Genomic DNA, 8,945 nt, shown 5'->3' on the forward strand with positions numbered 1-8,945 from the left:
CACAATATATAATAATATGATTGCAACAAAATATCTGAAAGACAGTTATGGCATTAGAAAAAAGTAAAGTAATTGTTTAAAAAATGTGATGTAACTAGAGTTATGGGAGGAAGTTGTGTCTAAAAGTTTGAAACCTCAAATTATAACGATATAATTATAATTTTTAGTGACACGAACCAACAAAAAATCTTTGATGCCATAGTTTATTAGATGACTGTTAGAAAATTTACTATTTTTTTAAAAATCTCTAATTTCTTTTTGAAGATTAAATGTCATTTGTCAGTCATAAATTAGTCTTTGTTAGAAAAATTGTTGAATGCCTCAAAACTTTTTTTCTATTGAAATATATGATCGCTTGTTATCAAAAAGTTTTTGATTGATTATGGCAATCTATTTTTCCTTTTAAACTGGAATCATTGTTTTTTATTTTATTTTTGTATTTGATAAAACAATACTTATTTATTTGCTTAGAGTTATCATCAAATTTAACGTAACACATAACTTGTTGATTCTGATTCTTACTGAATTTGTTACCATATATGATTAGATAAAAATTATATTTACTTTTGAAAGTGTGTTTTATTTTGTTGTGTTAGCTATGGACGATGATAACATTTGAATTGGTACACCATAGAACCTCCTTTTGTATGAAAAAAAGAACAAGTATTATTTATAGGCTATCAAATGATCAAATGAGTTCGTTATAAAATCATGAAGCGTGTTATGATCATAGGCTATCAAATTATCATAATAAATTTCATTATGATCATACTTAATTAATATCTTACGAACCTTACCTGAGAATATTCATTTATTATAATAGTTTTATTTAGAGAAAATACATAATTACACCACTGATGTTGTCCGAGATTTTCAAAAAGACACTTAAACTTTTAATACCATCTATTACCCCACGATTCTTATTTAATCCCTTGTAAATACATCATTTTGACCATATTCTGCAGCAACCCTGAGGCGCGTGGTTTGCACTCTCTTTTTAAATAATAATTTAATTATTAAAAGATTAAAAAGGTTGGGTTTAACCCAATAACTCGATCCGATTGTAATAAAATATCTGAATCATTTGAAACGATTCATTTCCCATTTCTCTCTCTCTCTTCTTCGATTTTTCTCTCCTATCCGTCGCGACTTAGACTCTAAGCTCACACTCGAAGAAGATCGAAGGTATTTGCGAGAAAAAATTGTTAGGGGGGAAACGTACTAACCTAGGAGTGAGAATTTTACAGGTTAGGATTTTGTGTATTGTAGTTTTAATCTCTCTAATCATAGATTTTTCGAAGTTGTAGTTTTTTGGGGAAAAATATTTTTTAGCTCATAATTTAGTGAAATTGATGCAACTATGAACACATTGACTTATGCATGTACAACGTTTATGTTTAATTTTGTCAATTTGATGAATTCTTCGAAGTTGTGTTTTTTTTGGAGGAAAAACATAATTTACTGAAATTGATGCAAATATGAACATATTGACTTATGTGTTTGTTGGATGTTTGTTGATTTTTTGCATTTGTTGTTGTTACTGTTATGGTGTTGTAGTAACATGTACAACTTAGAATTTTTTTTTGGGTGTGTGTCAAGTGGAGGTGGCTGGGGTAGGGTGGGTATTTTTTTTCTTTGTTTACTGATTTCAATGTGTTTGTGTGATTGAATTGTTGCATTTTCAGCTATCTTTCGATGGCTTTTGTGCCTATAACTTTAAGATAGTATCATGAGGTGAAATAGAATTTGGTCCCCCACCTGAATATATTGGTGGGTCTATGACTGAGTTTTTCAATAAAGATGTTGATATAATGTCCTACTTTGAGTTAAGAGACTATACTAAATATCTAGGATATTCAACTCAATGTAATTTCTTTGTTAAATGGAACAATTATTTGGTAGAAATTAACTGTGATAAGGTTATTTTTGACATTGTCAACATGTTAAAAAATGGGGATGAACTTGAGGTGTATGTTTCACATGGGGTGACTGAACCTGATCAGGCCCTACTTCAATTGGAGTATTTCCCCAATAGAACTGACAATGGGGTAGGTGGGGAACTTTTGAACCCTATTAATGAGGGTGATGCTTCTAGCCCTAATTTTTAGCCTTCTACTCCTAAATTCCATTCCAACCCTCTTGATAAGCCTCCTCCTTCTAATATACCTTCCAAGTCTTTTGACCCTACAGTAGATGAGGATCAAGTGATGATAATTTAGAGGATGATTCAGATTCAGAAGGGAGTACTAGTCTGGACAATGATGTTGACAGTGATGTCCATTAATAATATATTGATATAAGGGCTAGTAAAAGAAATTTCAATTGGTCACAAAGAAGAAGAAGAGGTACAATGGCTGAACAGGTTAATGTTGGTGAAAAAGGTCCAAATATAGGGTATGATAAGTCAAATATTGGCACTAGGGATAGCCTAGTTAGTAAACTAGGAGGTGATGAACCTTACTACCCAAGTGATGAAGCTCCTAGCCTTGAATTAGATGATGAAGTAGGTTGGGGAGATGGTAAAGACGGTGATGAAGTAGTGCAATAACCTGTGAGAAGAAAGAACAAAAAATTAGAGTTATTTTTTATGAAACTTGTGAAAAAATTATTTGGAAATTAGGGTTGGGTTTTCCAAGTGTAAAGGAGTTTAGACTGGCAGTAACCAGATATGTAATTCAAGAAAAGATTCAAATTGAAAAGTATGTGAATGGGCCTTCTAGAGTTAGAGTGAGATGCTGCAAAGACACTTGCCCTTGGTTGTTGTGTGCTAGTAAAGATAAGAGTAGTGGGGATTTTATTGTTAAAAGATACAACCCTATTCATGTTTGTTTGAGATCAACTTTTAACTATTTTTGCAGCTCAAAGTTTCTGGCAAGTAAGTATAAAGAAAGAATTACTCAACAACCAACAAAATAAACTTTGAGATATTTACTCAGTAAAAAGGAACAAAACAATTTGGAAATCATCATTCTTTAGTATAGCGAAAAAGAACCATTAACACCAAGACAATTGTTATTCATCACCAACTATTCGAATTTTAAGATTACTGATGCAAAAACGCCACTTACTACATTTACACGTCTACAAGTTATCATCAGTGAACTGGAACTCTACTAAACAAACTCTCTACATAATCTAAACTCAGCTTTTCTACAACTAAACTATCTAACGATGACAAACATGAAAAAAGGTTAATTCCTTTTTTTCTCTGAATACGAAAGCAATCATAAAAATTTTAAAAAATAAAAAACCTTACAAATTGAGTGGTTTTCGGACATGAAATGCACATGAACTCCTCCAATACGAATAGAGCTTCAACTTCTTTGACTTATCTCTTCTTCCTGCCTGGCAATTCATCAATAAAAATAAAGTGATTAAACCGAAAATTAGCTCTAAAAACTATTGTTACCTTTAGGAAAAGTAAAACAACAGCAATTACAGAGGTTTAACTTTAATTTAAGTTATAAAAAACAAAGCTAATTACAGATCCTAATATAAAAAGATCAAAACTTTAATTAATTAGTATCGCAAAATAAGAAGATATCCAAAGGATAATTGAATTAGTTAGTACCATAACAATATTAACTACAGATCTAGAGAAAATAGATTAAAACTTGAATTAATTAATTTGTATAATAGAACAATAATAATAACAGATTTGAAATAAAAGGATTAAGGCTTGAAATAGTTAGCATCATGTATCATATATATAACAAACATCAAATGAAAACTTGCTCGAAAACTTGCTCCACCATCAAAGATGCACTTACCAAAAATAAATCATGATGGACTAATGAAAATTGAGATTAAGAACATGCATTTTGCTTGAAGCTTGTGTTTTGGTGTCAAGGCATGTAGGGAATACAGTGGAGAAAAGGAAAAACAGAGAAAATGGAGATGAAAGAAGATTTTAGGAAAGTAGAAGAGTAGAGGCAAGAGACACGGTAAAGTGTCATTGATTGGAGGTTTTAGTTACCAAAATACCCTTACTGTTGGTGTTGTTGACGAAAATATCCTCAAATAAGACAAAATAGTAGTAACCGAAGTCTTCATTTATATAAAAGAGTAAAATATAATCATTATTATTTAAAAAAAATGTATAAATTTCAGAAACTAAAAATATATTAGTGAAATTACTTTTAACCTTGTAAGAGTAAAGAATTTATTAAGGAGTGTGTCCAATTCAAATGGGGTAAATAGAAAAGATTGAAAGGTTTATTCAACTATTTTACATTGAGTCCACTTGATTCATTGATATTTTAGACAATACTTCCTCAATATTCATAATAAATGAATTGTTTAGATTTTGTTGATGTTTAAGGTAATTTAAATGTTTCAATAATAATGTTGAAATTTTCATTTATTCTTATACTTCATTTTTGTATTTCTTATATCATGAATTTAAGAAATTTAATTGTTCCTATTTATTTATTGTTTTGAATTAGTTTTTTAAAAGTCAGTATTGGAAGCAATTATCATAATAATTGTTTTGAGTTTTTAAGCGTTGTTTGCTAATAACTAAAAATGACAAAAATAAGAAATAATATCTAATTTATATCTTAATTTTCTTTTTATAATAGATATACAATACCTCGACAATTCACTTGTTATCGAACAAAGGAAGTCCTCCAAATTAGTGATCAAGAATTAGAAAAGTGACCACTAAATGCATTATTTTTTTATAGACGGAATACATATACAGGCCCCTCAACTATTCGACTTTTTCCGTATAAGCACCTCAATTAGGCCATGTACCTATTGAACCCTTTACTCCTTCACAAATGATTTCAATTCTCAATTTGTTGACGTGGCAAAAAATTTAAACTGCGTGTAATACACACGCCAATGATGTGGCAAAGTGGCAAATAAAATAACGACATGTGGCATTTTAATTTAAATAATTATAATTTTTTTTTAATATAATTAAATTTAAATTTAAAAAAAAAACATTAATACCCCCCACTACAGCCCTACCCAATCCTAACCCCCCTCCCTGTTCTCTTCCAGAAACCCCTTTCCCCATCTTTGCACAACAGAAACGTAAAATATATATATCTTCTTATCCTTCTTATACCCCTTTTCCCACCTTTGAAGCACTTCGATTTCGTTGATACCCCTTTTCTCGCCATTGAAGCACTTCGATTCCGTCGATACCCAACAATATTCATCTTCTCTTTCTTCACTTCACTCCTTTATTTCTCCACTAAAACAATACCCAAGAATAATTTCAAATGAATTAGTGTTTTGGGATATTTGAAAAAAGCTAGATTCCGTTGGATATGGACCATCTACCATTGCAGACACTGATATTTGTTGATCTTCAAACAAACTCACCCAGTGAACCTCTACCGTCCTTCCTTTGCAAATTGAGTTACCTTAAATTTCTTGATTTGTCTTATAACAAAATCACGATGACTAACAGAACCCATTCATATTCTCAAATGAGGGTTCGATCGTGAATGGGGCTGGGTCGCTATTTTCACTTCGTCGGAGCTCCGGCAAGCTCGGCGACGGAGGAAATTGAAGAAAAATAGGTCAAATTTCTGACCTCATCGAGCCTTTTCTTTCTCCCTCTCTCCCTCTCTCCTTTTTTTTCTTTTATCTGTCTCACATCTTTCTCCTTTGTTCACTGTTTCTCCATCGATTGTCTCGTCCTTGCACTTTCTTTCTTTCTATTCTCTCAGTTTCTCCACTGTTTTTCCCGAATTCTCGTTTTTCTACTCCTTTACTACTGTTTTTTTCCCTTCATCCTCCTCGATTCTTCTGTGTGTATCGTTTATGTGTAGCTGCGTGTGTTGTGAGTTGTGCGGGTTTTGTGAGCTGTGTGCATATATGGACTATGTATTTTGTGATGTGTATGTAGATATCAATTCTCTGTGTGTGCTGTGTAGAAGAGAAAATCTGTGTGTGTTACGTGTGTTTAGTGTGTTTCAATGGGGAGGAATGTGTGTGTAGAAGAGAGAAGATAATAGCTTTTTTTTAATTACTTTTATTTGTTTTTGAAAATTCTTTTTATGTTTTTTTTATTGGTTGGAATTTTTTATGTTTAATTTTTTTAATTAATTATGATTTCTCACTCTCTCAAATGAGAGTGTATTACACACTATGCCACGCTATGTCAGTGCCACGTCAACAATTGGGCTCAATTGACACGTTTTGTGAAGAAGTAAAGGGTTCAACAGGTACATGGCTTAATTGAGGCGCCTAAACGGAAAAAGTCAAATAGTTGAGGATCTTCTATATGTATTCAGCCTTTTTTATACGTGGCATTGCATTATATGCATGGATGGACAAAATAGAAAGTGAAATTAATCATGGAACAAAAATAGATAAAATACTTTTTACATTTATGCACAATTTGAATAGGACTGCGCACATAGGAGGTAGCGGTATGGACTGCGTACATTTTACCCCCAAACCCCACTTGGTGGAATACACTGGATTTATTGTTGTTGTTATTGTTGTTGAATAGGGAAAACAATCCTACAAAAATTCACATATAATCAATGTGTAGAGGCATTTGTGGAATATATATCTCCTAATTCCTTGAGAAAAGTCCTTTAAAAAAATATGAAACTTATTTCATGAATAAGGAAAAATCTAAATCATTTTTAGATATACTTGTGGGCAACGAAATTTTATTAAATTGAAATACGTACGAAATTCGGATTATGGTAAATTCAAAATAAATTAGTCCCAAATAAATATTGTGGATTAATATAATTGGATTAATTATTTAAGTCCAAACATGTATAGATTTAATTAAAGTCCAATTTTTATTGGGCTAGCCCATTAATTTGGGCTACAAATGATGAGCTCACTGTCACGTCCCAAAATAACCCTTAGGCTTGACTGGCTCCCGACAACACCACTTGCCAGGAGGACTAATTTTTTATGCATTCACCATATCTATAAATACTGAGATGAAAACATACACAACACTCTGTGCACAAAATAATTATTAACGCAGGATCATTATCCAACAAGACATCGCATAGCGATATATGAAAACTACAATAGTTTAGATAACAAATCTCTAACCCCAAATCCCACACTGATTAAATGGAGCATCTAAACAGAATTACACGAGTTCAACTTTTGGGCATACAAACCCAACGAACGGAAATATAAGCTAAAATAATGAGAGATGAATGACAGCCTTCACGAATAATGCGAAGGCTCACCTTAGAGATAGAATCAACACGTAAATACAGTCAGCCATGAGCCCCTCTCTCTGCAATCGTATCTGCACGTATGCAAGTAAAGAGTGAGCCATATAAATATAACCCCGTAAGATCCTCGACTCGCTACTTTAATACCTCTAGAACAAGTGTTAGAAAATACAAAACACATATCAATAAGATTTTCAAAGAGGTTCAAAATGTCATCCTATAACAACTCAATCCACACTCACGACTTGTCATAAACCTCAGTGAAGGTGATCGGCCTAACAGCCCGACAAGTCCACGGCAGCATATATAAAGCCCCAAAAAGTCTGCTACGACAGCATGTGCAAGCCCCTAACATATTACGGCAGCATAGGTAATGCCCCTAACACATTACGACAGCATAAATAATGCCCCTAACATATTGCGACAGCATAAGTAACACCCCTAACATATTACGACAGCATAAATACTTCCCCTAACATATTACGGCAGCATAAGTAATGTCCCTAACATATTACGGCAGCTATATATGCCCCTAGAGACTATAACGACAACGAAGAAAATATATTCAACGCCCCAACCTCACCTCGCGTTTCACTCTAAACAATTCTCAACACACTTTTCAAAATACATATCCATAGCTAGTCAAAAGCCACAAATTCTACCAAGTTCACGTTTGTCCTAACACATGGACAAGATAGAAAAATATAATTTTTATAAATCAGATTTGAAAAGCAAGCATCAAAGCTTAAAGTCTCACTTACCTTGCTAAAGAAAAGTTCCACAACCTCACTATTTGTAGAATACCAACCAAATAACCTTCAATGGCTTCAATAGGAACCCAAAGTCAGGCGTCAATTAATAAACTTGCCCTTACATAAAACTTTCGAATAATCCGAATCTGTTTATATATATATATATATATATATATATATATATATACATTCCTCATTAGAATACAAATTTAACAACACCCATTTACTTGAAAGGTGAAAGAGCAAAGGCAAGAAATATTTTTCTAGAGCATAGAGAATAGATTCGGTTGAAGGCTCTAATAAGAAAGTAATATCCACTCTTCAAATGCAAACTAATTGGGTCGAATCCTCTGTATCAATTTTTCTTCTTACACATCAGTTTATTCCAAAAACAGAAGGAAATAAAGGAAGCTGTGCAGGTGAAGATAAAGGAATTCTCAAACCCAAAAAGATTTTCTATGCAAGTCTTGAGTAAGGAACTATATATTTCTTTAATTTGTTTTACTAGAAATGGACACGTAGTAACGAGAAACAAAACCCAGTTCAAGCAGTAGCACAACCTAATTCTTTCTTCTTTTTATATAAATTTTCCCTAAGCAATCAATATCAACCAATATCTATTCTTAACCTGGCTGCAAACGACTACCACCAAGAAGAAAATCAACTATACATTGGTATCGTTTTATTGTCACTATTTTCAGAATCATATGTAGAAAACTATAAATAAATTCATACCTTATTGGTGAAAGATGCCTGCTAATTTATCTTAGATACCCTCTACTGATATATTTTCTTTCTATTCTGCTCTATTATTTCTCAAATGGTGTGTAGTGTAATCTTTGTCAATTAGAAATGAAAAATGGTAGAGTGTTCTTGAGTGAAGAGTATGGTCTGTGTATTCATTGTATTGTGTGCGGGGAATGAATAAATATAGAGAAGTTTCTATGTGTTCTTCAGGAAAAGGAGCCCCCCTCCTACTTTTTTTTTATGCCCAGTGGGTATATGACAGAAAAATAAATGG

The sequence above is a fragment of the Capsicum annuum genome, chromosome 2 (assembly GCF_002878395.1).
Source record: "Capsicum annuum cultivar UCD-10X-F1 chromosome 2, UCD10Xv1.1, whole genome shotgun sequence".
NCBI lineage: Eukaryota > Viridiplantae > Streptophyta > Magnoliopsida > Solanales > Solanaceae > Capsicum > Capsicum annuum.